The sequence below is a fragment of the Triturus cristatus genome, chromosome 7 (genome assembly GCF_964204655.1).
Source record: "Triturus cristatus chromosome 7, aTriCri1.1, whole genome shotgun sequence".
Classification (NCBI taxonomy): domain Eukaryota; kingdom Metazoa; phylum Chordata; class Amphibia; order Caudata; family Salamandridae; genus Triturus; species Triturus cristatus.
The window spans coordinates 539194589-539212794 of NC_140590.1; positions in this window are offsets into that span (position 1 = coordinate 539194589).

Consider the following 18206-nt stretch of genomic DNA (forward strand, 5'->3'; position numbering starts at 1 on the left):
CACTTTTTGTGATGGTTTTATATCGCCCTTCACTGGTTTCCCTGGTGATTGTACATGCCCCCAGGCGCCAGGCCTAAATGAAACCCAGGACCCTGCCTGCTGCTTTGACCCACAGTGATGTAAACAGAGCACTTGAGCCCGGAAGAACAAATGTACAAAATGTGAAACGGAGCTCTGGCGCCTGCCCACGTGAGCCATGGAGAGCGGGCCACTTTTACAGGGGGTGAGAGCGAGGCAAGTTCTCTTGTGTTTCATTGTGAAGCCATATGTATAAGGCTTTCATGCACTTTGCGAGGCCCAAAGTACTTTCCTTCGGTTCGAGTAAGTGAGCAGACACTCAATGTGTTTGACATGCCTGAAAGAGTGTTCCGCTTTCCAGAGTGATCTCTGTGGGAAGGGCTTTGTGTAATGCGTGAGGCTTGGAGGTGCACTCAAACTCATTGGCTAACTTCCAACTCCGCTTAAGCTGAGCATGGAGCATATGCGAGAACCTTCTCTGGCCAGCGGAGGGCTGTCACTCGGATATACAGACGACGTCATCACTTTACATTGAATTCTATGGCCGGGGTCAGTCTACAGCTGGGAGCACCGAAGCCTCAGGAGAATCTCAGAGCTATGTAACACTCTGGTCCTGTTGCATTCCTCTACCTGCACCAATAGCACTCTGCATAGAGGGAGGAATTCACATATTTGTGGTAACATTGCACCCCCTCAACTTTCCCGTGATACATTTCGGAAGCTAAATCTGCTGACAGTTATAGAGGGAGAACATGGGGTAAACATGTGGAATTCAGCGTGGAAACTACACCCCTCTCTACTGGCATCTGCTGGGTTTGGAAACAATAAAGAGAGAGAATTTGAAACAAAAATCATGGGAATTTGTTTCCCAATTGACTTACATTGAACTGAAGGCAGTGGAGCCGTTTTTGGCTTAAAACATGGGGAATCTCCCACTTGAAAGACCTCTGTTGGCAGGTATGCAGAGTGTGACTCAACCCTGAACCCAAACCTTGGAGAGATCACATGAGTAACCAACAGCATCAGAACTTGAACTGTCCACCTCACAGGCTACACTCGAGTGTGACAGAAGGCCCAAGATCTGATGTCAGAACAGGGGACAACCAATCCTTTCCTCAGATTACAGGTAATAAAGCTGCATAGATCTCAACAATTCCATGCAGTAACTGAGGTCTCCTTCCTCAAGGCCACACTAGCATTTCCATCGCGGTAAATAATCCACTTATGGTTGTGTAATAATTATGTCAACCTGCACTTATTTTGACTATGAAAAGGCGACTATTACTTTATCGTCAAGGTAAACATGTGTAGTGAACCGCTGATTTATTATTCTACTTGACAATATATTTGCTCAGAGATAATGCTTCCCCACCCCATTATCCCTACATAAAAAATCTTAACAAGAGCTGTTCTTAAAAAGTGCTGCTTGTAGGACTATATAGCTATGGAGGAAAGGATTGTTCTAATTAGAAGCACATGTTTAATGGGCCATCAGCATTCTGGCCAGAGGAAAGGCACTCCAGCCAGATGGCTCTTCTATGATAAATTAGCATATCATAAATGAGTTAGGTTTATTTCAGCCTTCAGTCAGTCCATTCCCAGGCGCTCTCAAACAGAAGGCATTTATGATGGAACACATCCTCTAATCATTTAGTTATGCACAGGTCTAGCACATCCTGTAAAAAATTAGCAAAAGACTGAAAAAAGATTCTTAATTGATATTTCATAGAAATCATAAAGGCCAGTTGGCGTTCAGGGTGGCTTTAGTGATGTTTTTTTGAAAACTTGTTGTTTCCTCTGCAGTAATCAATAATTCGAACCAGTATTTACAATGACTTGAATAGAGCCTAAGTGACTGTTCCCAATCCAGGCCTGTCACATCTTGCTTCAGGAAGGGGGGGAGCCATTACGTGCAATCTATATCTGATGATCCCTTTTCAAGGGGCCTCAAAGACTCATTGCATATCTCTACATATAGGGATGTTTATGATATCAAATGTTTGCGCACACTGTCCATCAATATGACACACTTCAAAGACTCTACACAGTCTACAGTGTGCAAACCTCTGGAGCTGTGGGCTTGGCAGGTCATATTCCAAGAAGGTGCTGGTCACACGACATGTGGAACGTGGGGTGTCTGAAATTGATTGATTGAAGCAGGACTAGTCCCACATGACCTTTGTGATTGGTTATGTCCAGTTTTTAATTGGTAAAGATTGTTTAAACAGAGAGGCAATCCCGAAACACAGAAGGCTTTTCCAATAGACGATAGTCTCTAATGATTCCGTCATTCATTGCTGAATCAAATACATTAAATGTTTAGTTGTGGTTTGAACAGAACATCTTACTGATATTTTCAAGCAATCATTGAGGAGAGCTGGATGTCATAATGGGCTATGCTCAGTAGCTATTGGATTAGAGAAGCTTGTTGGATCAGGAGATTTAAGTGCCTGTTCCCATAAATCAACAAATAGCTGCCATTTCTACTGGGCTATGGAAAGTGATCGCGTCATACATAGGGAGTTGTCGGGGCGTTCCCGAATGAGTAATTTTAGTTAGGACATGGTAGGATCATCTAATTTGCACTGTCACAGGGGTAGGATTACTGCAAGATGAGAAGTCTGTAGATCATTTACTCTTGATCCTCTGGAAACAATGTTAGTTTTCTTTTGAGGACGCTTGTGATTCTAGAACTTTAAGGAAGACCTGAGTGATCGAGCCATTGAATTTAAGCAACACTTAGGTAGCCAAGTGGACGTGGTAGGACTCTGACCCCTTAAAAACTATTGGGTGGGGAGGGGGTGAAATAATGGCCACTCTTTCCCCTCAACATTGCTAGATTGCTGTAGCTTTTGATGTCTTCTCTGGAGGTCAATGTGCAGACAACATAAAACAAGTATAATCAGAACTAGTGGACAACTTCACAAAGCTCTACTGTTTGGGATGGTTTGTTACTCAGTGCTACCGAGGCGAGTGGTGTCATTTCCTCATGCCATTTCCCTGCATGCTCTGCGCTCATGTAAGATAGGGCGGGGAGGCTTTGTGGGGTGCCGGTGAACTGGCTTGCGGGCGCTCTATTTCAAGCTGTCCTGAACTCGCGCCGGTGCAATTCCTTTACCACACGTCTTTACAGTGATTTCCGTTGTAAAGGCGGTAAAGACTTAAGCATGGTAAAGGCAGTCAGAGCTCTAGATTTGGATGAATGGGCAGGGAGTGGGGGGTGTTGGAGACTTGGAGGAACTTCCTGCCCGGACGAGATCGGAAAGAATGGGAAGGATTGGGATGTGGCTTAGTGAGTAGTTTTCTGTTTTTCGGGCTGGGGTTGTGGCAGTTTTCAGGGCGGAGGCGGATTTTAGGGCTCAGGGTGGGGGCTGGGGTATTTTTAGGGATGAGGTTGGGGTAGTTTTAAGGGCTGATGGCCGGTTTCAGGGCTCAGAGTGGGGGCTGGAGTGTTTTTAGTGCTGCGGTCTGGGTTGTTTTCAGGGAGGGGGCCGGATTTAAGGGCTCAGGATGGGGGGGGCTAGGGTGTAACCTTTACCACGCATATGCCTTTGCCAATCATGCCTTTACAACGAAATGTGTTGTAAAGGCATGCGTGGTAAAGACGCGGTCATGGTAAATACCGTGTTGTTAAGGCATGCGATGTAATTGCATGTGTGGTTCCGTCATAAAACCCTGCAATAGACTGAGCAATCAGGCATGGAGACAAGGAAGGCTTTATGCAAACAGTATAAGGTGCAACCTGCTCCAGACGATGATGCAGAGAAGGGTCTTCATATTTCAAAGACAGACCTGCAGTCTCTTATTAAAGAGGCAGTGGATTCCGCAATGGCTGAACCTGATTGGAAGAGAACTAAATTGGATGATGATGGTGATCAGGAGAGTGTTCCTATAGGAAGGTATGTTCAACCATCCTCATTGGAGGACATCCTGAAACTTATCAGGAATAAGCTGGGATTTGAGAAGAAGACCAAGATGGCGACCGAGTTGGACACGCAGTGAGCTCGCTCCACAGTGGTCAATCACCTACACATGTCCTACAGGCCCACACTAATCCTCTGATAGAAATGGGGTTTCTGGTTGGCTATTTAGTCAGGATAAGTCAGATACACACATAAGATAACCTGTGCTCACCCTTTGGTAACTTGGCGCTGAGCAGGCAGGCTTATCAAAGAGGCAGTGTGTATAATATTTGTGCAGCACGTTAAGTACAGTAACACAGTGATTCCGCACCAGTTTTAGAAAAATATAGATATCTTTTATCTGGTTGAAATGTGACCAATTTGACAATAATTCAATAAGTACTTTTTAAATAGATGAAGCAAAAACGATCGCTATTCAGTCACTCCAAAAAATAGGTACGTTGTCAGTTCAATCAGTCCGCAGGGCTAGCAACGCTACTGCAATTCAAAGGAGAAGGATAAAGCATTTTTAGACCCTCTCTTATGGAGGGGCTTGTCATCAGCAAAGCATGAAATAATTCAGTGGCTAGTAGTCCTAGCGCTTGGCAACTGAGGAAGACAATCTGGTTTTATACACCTCCTCACAGTGGGTCGAGTGCCAGCAATGCTTCCAGACACCCAAGGCCACGTGGGAATGGCTAGAAACGAAGGGGATTCCATTTTCAGACTCAGATACTATATCAGAAAACGGAGGACGCACATAACCAGGAATGGCCAGCACAGGTAACAGTGGTGGCACAGGGTGGTGCGGGAGGTGGGGGGGTGGCAACCTTACTGTAAGTGGTTTTATTCTAATTTTATTTTACTTTCCCTATCCATTGTTTGTCCTCTCCCCCCCCACCCCCCCCACCACTATGCCCCACACTGCTATTACCTGTGCCGGCCTCGCCTGCACAGAATGATCCAGGCGATGGCAATGCCGGAGAGCAAGGGACAGACCTACAAAGAAGCAGGCAGCGTGAGAACATGGGAAGGCAGTAGCTGAACTGGAACTTCACAACAGCCCAGAGGCAAGAGCATCCGGAAACTCTACAAACTCACCAAGAAGGTCCATAGACAAAACTATAGCAGACATTGTAAAGGAATTGAATGCAGGCAAGGACATTACCCCAATGCCATCTAGACACGTCATTTGAAACTGATGAACCCATTTCCTTTTATTAGTGCCATGTTATATCAACCTGGGTGTTGTCAGGGAGATGTCTGGGAATTTGGGAAGGAGGAAAAAGGTGACAGTGAATTAGGGGGGCTGAACCAGAAAGAGTGAATGGCACAGACTCTCAAGATGGTGGACGTTTGGCCCGCCTGAGAACCGAGATGGAACAGTTTCTAAGTTTGTCGTTCATTGTTCATGTGTGGTCATGAACCAGTTCAGGCCATGACATGGGGAGGGGAGTTGTGGTAATAATTGAAGCTGAAGGGTGAGAAGGACAGTGTGTGTGGCAGCCTATTGACTGGGTTTGGTGGGAGAGCACAGGGTGATGAAGGGGACATAATGCAACACATCATGGTGATATGACACTCTGAATAACTGTTAAGATATAATGTATTAACCTGGAATGTGAGGGGGATGGTGATCCCCAAACATTAGATATATTGTAAGATATTGTATTTATATAGTGCTTACTATCCCCTGACGAGGCATTGAAGCACTTTTTGGCAAGGAGCACGCTACTTCGGAACTCAAAAAGGATTAATGGTGAATTAGTATAGGAAAGAGTTAATTTGAGCAGTGGACACTTGAGTCTGTTAGTTGGATGGAAAATGATAATGGAGGGATAGAAGAGGGAAGATTATAGATGGCATTTATTTGGAGATCATAGTAGTTAGAGGAGGTTTATGATAGGTAACGGAGAGATGGAGGAGAGAAGAGTCTTTAGAAGTGGATTATAGAGATCATAGTAGTAAAATTAGTTTTGGGATTAGTCTATGGAGGGCTAGATGAGGGAAGAATTTAGAAAGGGTAATTTGAGAGATCAGAGAAGTAAAATGAGGTTTGGGTTGATACAAGGCTCTAGAAAGGATTATGTTGAAGATCATAGTAATAGAATGAGGTTTGGGATGAGTTAGAGAGTGGAGGTAGAGGAAATATTGAGCAAGGTTAGGGTGAAGCATAGGGTAGTGCATTGGAGAGACTCAAAGTTTTTTTTAAACTTTTGGAGTAAAGTAAAAAATATATAGTTACATAAGTACATAGAGGGTATACATGTATAAGCAAGGTAATATATCAAGATTTAAGTTGTATTCAGTGGTGGCTGGCATGACTCGCAGGTGGGGGACAGGAGGGTTCATGCGGGGAGGGGGGTGATTTTAAATAAATAATTCAAAAAGTTAACTTACCTTCACTGGCCTGGTCCGGTCCCACGTTGTCCTGCATCGTCACCGCTTCTCTGTTCCATACAGGAAGAAGGCAGCCTCTCTCCCCTCCCCTAAGCCAATCACATAGCTGCAATGGCAGCGTTGTGATTGGCCGGGACGCCGACCACATAGGCGTCTATGGGGAGGCCATTTTCTCCATGTAGGCTGCATGCAGCCTACATGGACAAAAGGGAGAGTGCGCATGACTGGTTTGGTCGGCCCCAGAGGGCTGACCAAACAGTCAGCGACCACAACAGTGGACAAGCCACTCCTTCCCTGCCCTAGAGCAGGACCGCCCACCCGCCCGCCCCCAACCAAACCCTTCTGCTTTCTGGCAGTGCGAGAAGCAGAAACAGAAAATGGTATTTTAATTTTTTGCTTCTCGCACTGCGAGAAAGCAGTGGGGCGACGCTCCTCCACCCGCATGGAGGAACCGACCCTGGTTGTATTTAATAAACTCAGACTTTCAAGTGTTGTTGTACTTTAAGCTAATTTATTGGTGTATTTTATTTTGTAATATGTTTTCAATATTTCAATAGTGAAGAAATGGTAGATAAAATAGCTATGCTAATATTTACATATTATAATAGAAACATAAACGGTGAACCATAAGTATCTAATAAAATAACTTATTTGCAAACTATGCAGTGACTTATATACATGTTAAGCATTGAATAATCTATATATTTTTAACCATAAGTAATATGTACATTTGTTAAGCAGACCTAAAGAATATCTATATATTTAAAACATAAATATTTTTGTACGACGAAATACACATATCTAAATACATACATATAATCAAATGAAATGTTTATATACACAGGGATATGCTGTACATTTCTGTTTGACTATGGTAGTTATGTAGGAAAGAGCCAACTCTTGAGTATTCTTTTGAAGATGAGATTGTTATCAGTGGATCTTATGTTTGGGGGCAATGAGTTCCATAGTTTGAATGCTTGAACAGAGAAGGATATGCCACCCATGATTTTTTCTTGTATGTTGGGATTTTGAGGCGAGGTGCACACATATTTAAAACATAGACAGATCAACATAGTATTCTTGCATGAAACCCACATGGCAGTGCCAGAACTGTTCTGCCTTTCAAAACGCTGGAGGGCTTAAATAGTTGGCACTACCTACTCCGCGTACGCGAGAGGGGCACTCATTTGGATATCACCCGAGGTACCACTGGTGGTCAGTAGGAGGCAGATAGACTCTGATGGTCTATATGTGGTAGTGGAAGGTTAATTGGAAGGAAGGCAACTTGCCTTAGTGGCATTATACATCCCAAATGCAAAATACTCATAATTCTTTGATAGTTCACTCCCACGTTGGTACATGATCTAGTGGTGCCCAGCAATTGGGGTCGCAACTTTAATTGTGTGCTTGATGTAACAATGGATACATCAGCCCCGCCACTTCAAGTCACGGCGAGTACTAGGATCGCAAACATGGGTGAGACAAAGACAATTAGATGACATATAGCACGATATGCTCCCTCATGAGACAGATTATTTGCATTACTCACAAGTACATCACTTACACACCACAGGAGATCTGTGCTCTGCAATACGTCAATAGCCACATATATACTTACCACTGATAATTTACGGCATAAATTATCTGATCCTAACCCAATTAAAATGTGGATACACTGGGGTAGAACTTCAGTTGCAATACCCACATGGAGACTGCAACCACAAGTGTTTAAGCGTAGCATGACCCCAAATTTTGTGAGACAATCAGGACACATATAAATCAATACTTTGAGGAAAATTAGGGATCAGCGGCTAACAGGGGGTTGGTATGGGATGCATTTAAGGCAGAAATTTGTGGGATGTGTATCAAAACTATGGGGTGTGAACCACCATCCAAGCACAATTATCCAAATTAGAACGCGCCATTAGAGAGGAGATGCTGCAGGACAAGGGACAGCCAGGACGACGTCCAGTACCTAAAAGACCTTAAGAAGGAAGTAGCACAAAACCCTAGCAGACAGATTAGGCACAGTGGACTACAAGGATTATATAACCAAACAATACGCAGATAGCAGCAAAGCAGGACGAGTGTTAGCATGGCTCCTTAGAACAGATATAGGTAGGACACGACTGACCACAATCTGTTCCCCCAGTGAGTACTAGCGTGGCTCCTTAGGATGGAGCTAGGTAGGACGCCATTGAGCACAATCAACGCCCCCAAAGGAAATACCCTAAACACATTGTACACCACACTAGCAGGGATGGACAGTTCCTCTCTCCAGACTAACAGCAGGGATTCCTATCCCAAGGATTGACCTTGTACAGCAACAAGAGCTGGATAAGCCACCCACCATAGAGGAGATTTTTTAATTTTTAATTGTTTTATTTTTATTTTACGGAGTTTTATATAGCGCGAATTTGACCCGAATCGGGTATCAGAGCGCTTTTCATAGCACCAGTTGCGTTACATGAGGACTCATTCATATTTTTTTTGTTAGGCACAGGGAGATTAAGTGATTTGCCCAGAATCACAGGATGTTCAGCGTCGTTGCCGAGACTTGAATCCAGTTCCCCAGATTCGAGGACGATTGCCCTAGCCGTTAGGCCAACTCCTCTTTGAAATTTGAAATTGAGATTTGAAACGCCATTGACATATTGGCATGCAATAAAGCCCCCCGAAATGACTGACTACAACAGATAGAATTTTACTCCATGTACAGGGCCACACTAGGCCCCAAATTACTGCAGTTGGACCATGCTGCAGGAGAAATGGGAATTCTCCCAGCAGACACTAAGAAGTACGGAGTGTCACACTACACAAATCAGGCCGCGTCCCACTGGAAGTAGGATCAAACAGACCACTATCACTATTGAAAAAAAGATTATAAAACTATAGGGAAACTCATTGCAAATAGATTACTTCGGTGCTTACCCACCCTAGCCCACCCAGACCAAATGGTTATACCATGCGGAAATACGGATTTAAATCTAAGGCACTTGTTCTGCTTAATGACAGAAGCTCTCCAAGATGGTCACTTACAGGTAGTGATGTCCTTACGCACTAAAAAAATATATGCTACACTGGGATGGCCCTATATCATGGAGGCACTCGAATGAATGGGGCTGAACAGGGACATAATGTGGTGGATATATCTTATATGGTCCGGTCCAAGGGCACGGGTCTATAAGGGACATGAGATCTAACAGAGGTACACAACAGGGCTGCCCACTTTCCCCAGTTATACTTGCTCTGGCAATGGAACCCCTAGCCGAGCTTTTGAGATGTAAAGGGCCGTGCTGAGGGCAGCCAGCGATGAAAACTGGGAAACTGTGCCACTATATGCTGACCATGCATTGTTATATTTACAGGATGTACAAAAGGGATTTTCAACAGATAATGGCACTGTTCGATGAATTTGGCGCCCATTCTGGTCTGAAGTTGAACTGGGCCAAAACGTGCCTATTGCCGCTTCAACGATTATCAGTGACTGAATGTGAGCTATTACCAGAGCCAGGCCTTAAATGGAACACTGACATTCTCCTCTACCCCGAAGTGAATGTATACCACTCGGATGTGGATAAAATACAGGACAATCTGGGGCGGCCCTGACAGGAGCTAACCTTCTGGAAAAGCCTACCACTTCTCCAATTCGCAGGGTGGTCATTGCCAAGATGTTCATCCTGTCTATATTACCATACCATTTATCACTATATCAGCGCTCCGTTACCCAAGTGTTTTACACAGGTATTAACAGAATACTGTCTGATTTGATATGGGAGGTCGGGACGTATACTTGCATATTATTTAACCAAAAGGGAGGAGTGGGTACCCCACCTTACGAACTATACCATGCAGCTGCACAATGCGCCACAAAAACTAAATATGCAATGAAATGTATAGAACTAGCATATGTTCTGACAAAATGTAGAAACAGCAATGACCTGGAAATCCCCCAAAGCTTCCAGAGTGAAAACCTGGCTAAGCAATCTCCCTAAATGTGCTGAAGCTGAAGCAGACAGACCTGTGGGCGGTACTAGAGGGTAGAGGAGAAAATGGGCGCTCCACGGAAACACAGGACAAATGCTTAGAAACACTTCAAGCAAAAACAGATGATATTAAGCCACCATGAAAACTTACACCTGCCCGGTAAAAATATACTGACAGAAATGAGAAAGGCCGGATGGTGTGGCAAGATAGGAGTCGTTTCTTTTCTCTTTTTTTGCTCAATCCTCCCGCCCCCCCCCCCCCCCCCCCCCGCCATGTTTCCACCTATTCCTGCATATTGTTCCCCGAGCTCTTCAGATTACAAGCAGTGGGTTCTGGTGACTCTCGAGATAATCCGAGATCTGGCATGGTGGTTGGAGGAGAAAAATGTGCAGAAGGGGATCCAGTTACATTAGCCATGTCTGATCCTCTTGTTCACGGATGCCATTGGGGCTGGGGGTGAGGGGTTCTGTGAGATCAAGAACAGAAAGACCCGTAGTCTTCCCTTGGAGAACAGTCAGTCTTCCAATTCAAGGGAGGTATGTGCAATATGGAAAGCCCTCCATGTGTTTCAGGCACAATTGAAGGGAATGAACATGGTAGTCAGAACGGACAACAAAGTAGCCAGATGCTACTTGGATAAGCAGGGAGGCAAAAGAAGTGACTCACTCAATCAGTTGTCATCTCTGGATTTTCTTTGGCCAGAGAGTCACCTACTGGCTCTAAGGGCAGTTTACATCACAGGAGAGATGAACTTTTGGGCACACAGCCTCTGAAAAAATGTACCGATATCAGTGAGGTATCACCTGTCAACTCAACAGTTCAATCAAATGTGCCTCAGGTTTGGCACACCATGGCTGGATCTGTTTCCCTCGCCGATCAATGTGATGTGTTCACTACTCTGCACAGAAGTACTGTCTCCGTAGGACTGGGAATGGATGCCATGTCAGTTCCATGACCTCAGGATTGTTGTATGCTTTTTGTCTTATTCCTCTGCTGCCAAGGGTTCTTCAGAATGTTCGAGGGGAGTCAGTCAAGGTGATCCTCATATCTCCTTATTGGCCTGGACACCCCTTGTTTTCATTTCTTCTGGTTCTATCCAAAGGGAGACTTTTTCACCTACCAGTGAGTCCACCCCTCTGCAGTTTTCTCACCTCAACCTCTCCCTATGCTACTGTCTCATCCTGGCAGCCAGGTCAGATTTTTTTATTTTCTTTGACATGGTTTTTTGAAGAGGTTGGCACTATCTACCCTTAATTCTCAGTGGGAAGTGATTAGGCATTTTGTCAATTTTCAGGGGACCTTTCTGGGGTTTCTTCATTTGTCGCACAGCTCTTGAAGAGTTTTAGGCTACAAAGACCTCCACTGCATGCTCGGTTGCCTTCTTGGGATTTGTCCATAGTCCTCAAGGGCATCCAAATGCCCCCTTTTGAGCCTCAAGAGCAGGCAATCCTTTTGTTGTTGTCCGAAAAGACTCTCTTGCAGGTTGCAATAGCTTCAGCCTTGAGATTAGGTGAGCCGGGTGCCTCAACAATTTCACACCCATATCTCAAATTTTCTCGGATAAGGTTGTTCTGAGATTGGACCTTAAGTTTCCTAGTCTTTTCATTTGACTTGGGAATTAGCTTTGCCAGAGTTTCAGTAGGATCCTGAAAAAGATATTCCTTCTTTACGGGATGTAACGCATGGTTTGCTGATTTATCTGGACTGGACAAATCCCTTTAGTAATACCACTTCTCTCTTCATTTAAGCCACTTTGAGTAGGTGGATTAGCCAACTGATACCGCAGGCAGACATCTCTGAGGGTCAATCTTTACCAGGGATCATCCAAGGGTGCTCCACAGGGGCTGAATCAACCTCTTGGGCTGAGGCAAGTGGTGCTCCCTTATTGGAAATTTGCAGACCGCCACCTGGTCTTAATATCAGACAGTTATTAAGCACCTCCGTCTTAAAATTGCTGATTCTGTAAATGGTAACTTTGGGTTTGTGGTTCTCTCTTCAGCAATTCAGTAACTGTTTAAATACAATAAATTCATTTCTGCATTAGCAATTTTGGTGCAAATTTCTTGCTTGTGAATTCCTCATTGTTTAGGACTGGGACGAAGTGGACTCCAAGAGGGGGTAATGAACTATGGGCCAGATGTAGGTGGCTAAATACCGGTCAGTAACGGCGAAATTCGGTAAATTTCAGCGTTACCGACCGGTATTTAGCCATGTGCGATGTAGGTAAGGAATCGGTAAATAAGTAATCGGTAAATACCGATTCCTTATTGCTCTTGCATTTAAGGAACCGGTAATACCGATTCCTTAAATGCAATGTAGGAAGCACTGAAAACAGTGCACCTCAGCCTTAAGGAATCGCTATTTCCCACCAACTTCAAGTTGGTGGTAAGTAGCGATTTCCTTACAAAAAGCACTTTTTTGCTTTTTTTAATGTGCCATGTGGCACACATATATGTCCTTAGGGCATGTATGTGCGCCACATGTGCACACATGCACATTTCAGGGGTGCAACAGGGTGTACTTTGGACACCCTGGCACCCGTGAAATACCTCCCGCTATTAACGATTCTGTAATACCGAATCGCTAATAGTGAATGTCTTCACATTCATTCCTATGGGCCTCCAAGCCCATAGAAATGTCCTATCACTTACCGGTAATCTTCATTACTCCTGGTCCCGTTGTCCTCGTCCCATTCCTAACAAAGTGGAGATCACTATCTCCGCGACAGAAAAAAAGAACAGGAGCATGCTGGGATACCTAACCCACTCCCTCTCGCTGGGAGTACATAAGCGGTACCAACCCAGCATGCAGCCTGAAAATACCAAGCCAACAACCGGAAGGCCGGCCACCAGGGAGGGAGGGAGGGAAGTAAGGAATGGGACGAGGACAACGGGACCAGGAGTAATGAAGATTACCAGTAAGTAATAGGACATTACCCCCAGGTCCCTCTAGTCCTCGTCCCATTCCTAACAAAGTGGAGAATACCAAAGCAGAGAACCCGGCCTTCCGGAACCTCACCAAAGCCAGGGGCACCAGACCGAGAAAAAACGTCACCCAACTGAAGCAGAAGGGAGCCCACAAGAAAACGCAGGCAGGAGCACACAACCAGCCACGCCCCCAACCAAGCCGACAGAGCCGAGACCCCAAAACAAGCAGGGGACGAGCAAGAAAGAACCGCAAACAAGCACAAGACCCCCCAGGCAAGCCCGAAGGAGGCCCCGCACCCAGAGGCAAGCCCCAAGGGAACCCCCAGAGGGGCAGAAAGAAAGACCACCCCCCCCGAACCACCAGGGAAAGGGAGCCCCGGAGAAGCTGAAGCGCCCCAATGGAGCAACCCAGCCAGGAAGGGCAAACAACCAGGGAGAAAAACCACCAAGGGAGAAGCCCACAGCCCCAGGCACCACCAAGCAGCCGCCCCAACAGGAACAAAACAGGACATCCCGGCCCAACGCTCAAGAGCGCACGAGAGCAGGCTGCACAGGGAGACAGGCCAAAGGCCCAGGAAGGAACACAGCAGGGCAAGACAGAGAGCGAACCCCCCAGAGCAGGGAAGAAGGCGACTCACAGCCGGACCAACCCACAAAAGACCACACCAGGAGGCGAGGGGAAGGAAGAGGAGAACGAAGAGGCACGCCAAACCCAGAGAAACAACGAACGCGACCAACCACAGGACCAACCCCAACACACCAGGGGAAGCCACCAGGAGAGCCACAAAGACCGAAGAGGGAGGGACCAGACAAGAAAACAGGCACCGACCCAGAGCAACAACCAGGAAGAAAGGGGCCAAGGAACCCAGGCAAGGCCCCGCCCCCCACCGACCAACAGCCGACAACCGCGGCAAAAAGGAACCGGAGGCACAGAAAACCCACAGAAGGCCCAGGCCAAAAGGCACGTAAGACAAGCCGCCAACCCCAGCAGAGACACCGGACGGCCGCAGCCAAGGCCGCCACACCGGGAGAAGAAAACCCGGGCACAGGAACCAGCCAGAGGCCAGGACCGAGGCAACCAAAAGCAGGAGACACAGGGACACGAACCCAGGAACCCACCCAAGCAAGGCCAGGGAGAGCAACAAGCGCCACCCAAAGCAGACTCCACACACGGCCAGTGCACAGCCAAGAGAGAATAACCAAGGGTCGAACACAGAACCGGGGAAACAAACCCCAGAACCGGGAAGGAGGAACCCCCACCAACCAAGAGCCGACCCACAGGTCAGGAGGACACCAAGGAACCACCCAAGGCGAACCCCAAGAAGGGCAAAACAGGAAGGACCAACAAGGAGGCCAACAGCCCAACAACGCAGGCTGCCCAGAAAGACCCAAGAAGCCAACCGGACAACCTACAAGCCAGCCAGCCCGGAGGACCCCAATACGGAGCATCAGAACCCGAAAGGAGAGGCAAAGGGTCAACCGACCCAACCCCAAAAATCCCCAACCAAGAAGGGGCCCAGGGAACGGCACCAAAGCAAGCCAAGCCACCAAGAGAGGAGAAGCAGCAGGTGAACAGAGAGGGAGACCGGCAAGCCACAACCGTCAACCAACACAAAGGCCACAGCGCACCAGCCAGGCGCAAAGGAGCAGCACAGGAAAGGATACAGGACCAACACGGCACCCAGACCAACAGGGCCAGAACCACCGGCCATCAAGAGGCCAAAAAAGAGGCCCAAAAGCACCAGAGAACGAGCGGCCAGGGAAGAACCCAGGCAGGGACCCAGGCAGGGACCCCGCAAAGGGAGGCCAAAAACAAGGAGTGCAAGGGAACAAACGCCACAGAGGCAGAGCTGAGGCCCGAGCAGCACCCCGGAACACCCCAGGCACCCCCAAACCAAAGGAGAGGAGCCCGGAGAAACCAAAGGCGCACAACCCCCGGGGGGAGCGGGAACAGACCCAAAAAGGGAAGAACAAACCACGCAGAGCCAGCAAGAGCAACGGCCAAAGACACCACAGGCTGAAAGCAGTCCGCACGGGAGCGGGAAACACACAAGCCCAAGGACAGGCCCACAAGGGGAAAACCACAGCCCCAGGGCCCAGGCAAAGCCAACCACCAGCACAAGGCTGAAAAAGGGGAGCGGGGACGCAGCAACGCGGCCCACACACCAGGGGAGGCCGACACCAGACCACAACCGGCAGCCCCACCAACAAATCCACCGGCCAAGCCCAAGAGAAGGCACGGCGAGGAGGACACCGGGAACGGCACCCACAAGCAGGAAAGAAGGGCACAGGGCAGCACGAACCCACAGACAGGGAGGGGCACAGAAGCAGCGCACCCAAGAAACCAAGGAGCCACCCAGGCAGAAGCCAAGGAAGACCCACAACACCCAGCTACCACAGGAGGCAAAAGGAGCGGCAGCGAGAGGCAAAGGACCCCAAGCCACAAATAAGAGACACAAGAGGGGAAAAGGAAACCATAACAGGAAACCAAACCCCACCAGCCAACCCAGCGCAACACAACACAGCACCAGGCAAGAGGCAAGCAGCAACACCAGCCAGAAAGCCCACCAGGGGCCCCACCAGGACAGCCCCAGAGCCAACAGCCAACCAAGGCCAAGGCCAACCAGGACAGAGGGAGGGCACAACAGCCCCCCGCCCACCCGGGAACCCAAGAAACAGGGAGTCCGGAAGCACCAAGGACCCCGACGCAGGACGCAAGAAGCGACCCAGCCAAACCCAAGCAGGGGCCAAGCGCAAGAGCAGAGGAGCCGCAGACGGGGGAATATCGGGGGGCCGCAGGCCCACCTCCCCGACCCACAACCAGCACGAACCTCACCCACAGGGAACCCGCCGGGGAAGGAGCCCACCAGCCCGGGCAGGAGGGCACGCCGGAGGGTAGGAGAGGAGCGAACGCAAGGGCACCGGCACGCCCAGCCGCAACACCTAGACATGACCAGGCGCCAGCAGGGAGGAAAGGCCACAGGCCAGGAAACCCCACACAGCGAAGCCCAGAGCACCGGCCAGGCACAGGGGGGCAGAAAGAAACAAGGCACCCCAAGCACGGGCCATGCCAACACCCCCGGAAGGACGCAAGAAGCACCCAGCACCAGGAGCCGCAGGCAGGCACCCAGACAGGCACGCACCAGGCCCGAATCCACAAGAACAGGCAGGAACCAACAGGGCGGACAGGCAGTAGGCGGAAGAAGCCGGGCAACAGGCAACCAAGGCGGACATCCAACCAGGCACCAACCAGGGGGAACAGAAGCACGCAGGGCAGGAAGGCTGGAAGCCCACAGGCCAGAGGAACGAACCAGGCCAAACCCCACCCAAAAACGAAAAAGCCCATGAGAGCAGACGCGTGCACAGGGGAACGGGCGGACGGCCACAGCACCAGCCAGCCCCGGCACACCCCCAGCAGAGGAAAACTGGGAGCCAAGGACGCAGGCCAGCACAGCAGAAGAGCACAGCACAGGGAAGAAAGAAACCCGCTAAGCGGCACCCACCAGGGGGACAGGCCAACACCACCAAACAGAGACCGTCCCCCAAACCCCGCACGGACGCCATCCAGCAACAAGCGCCGAGCAAGTGGAAAACAAGGAGGCCAGGGAACCCACAACCTGAGGAGGAAGCCCCTCCCCCCCCGCAGCACCGGGAAGCAAGGCAGAGACACAGCGCAGAAAGCCACGCAACGCCCCCAACCCAGCAAGCAGGAACAGGGAGCGCCACAAGCCAGCACGGAAAGTCCCCAACAGGAATCAACCAGCAGACGGAGAGACCAGAGGATGCCGGGTCCCAGAGCACCAGAAAGCGCCAGCAGCAATCAAGGTGAGAATACCACCTAAGCAGCCGAGCAGGTCCCCCAGCCAAGACCGCCGAAGCAGCCCACCGCGCACAGCCAGACCCAGCCAGGCAAAGCACAGACCACATAGCCAGAGGAACATGTAAGCGCGAGGCAAACGTGAAGAAAAGCGGAATCGCTATGCGGTACTCACCACAGGGGCAGGAAGAGCACACCAAAAGCGCCCTGCTCCCAAGAGCCAGCCTAGGCGCCCTCCAAGACACCAGCGCCGGGCGAGAAAGAGGACTGCAGCAACCGGCCAGACACTGACCCCCATCAAGGTCCGCCCCTGCACCAACATCAAGACCAGCAGGGGCAACAGGGAGGAAAGAAGGCGAGCAGCACACCAACAAGCCAGGCAGGGAGACCAGGAGCACCGCCCAGCGCAGCCCCTGGACCCCCATAACAGCAACATCAGCGCGTCTTCCAGCCTGGCCAAGCCGTAGGAAGACGCGCGCTGTAACCCGGAAGAAATCCGGAGATCCGGCGCCCCAGCCGCAAAGGACCGGGCGCCAATCAACGCGACTCCCAGCAAGCCCAGCAGGCCAGGAGACGCGGAACAGGACGTCGAGGACAGCCCAGCAGCTCGACGAGACATCCAAGGAAGAAACACACAGGTAAGGTAGCAAGACGTCCCATTCTGTCGGAAGACAGAAAAAAAGAACAGGCTGCATGCTGGGCTGGTACCGCTTATGTACTCCCAGCGGGAGGGAGTGGGTTAGGTATCCCAGCATGCTCCTGTTCTTTTTTTCTGTCACGGAGATAGTGATCGCCACTTTGTTAGGAATGGGACGAGGACTAGAGGGACCTGGGGGTAATGAATGGGTAGGTATTCCTTATTACCGGATCTCAATTACCGATTCGGTAATAAGGAATATTAAAGATTCAGTATTTTTTACCGAATCTTTACCTACATAGGAAATACCGATTTCTTAATACCGAATCGGTAAAATTCGGTATTAAGGAATCGGTATTTCACATTTACCTACATCTGGCCTGAAGTACTTACTGGTAATCGTCATTACCCCAGTTAGGTGTCCTCCTCATCCTAGTTTACTTCCCTCCCTCTTGTGTTGCTCTTCCATTTCAGTTTTTTAGGTCTCGCGCGGCGTCGTACGCAAAGCGCTGCTCGCC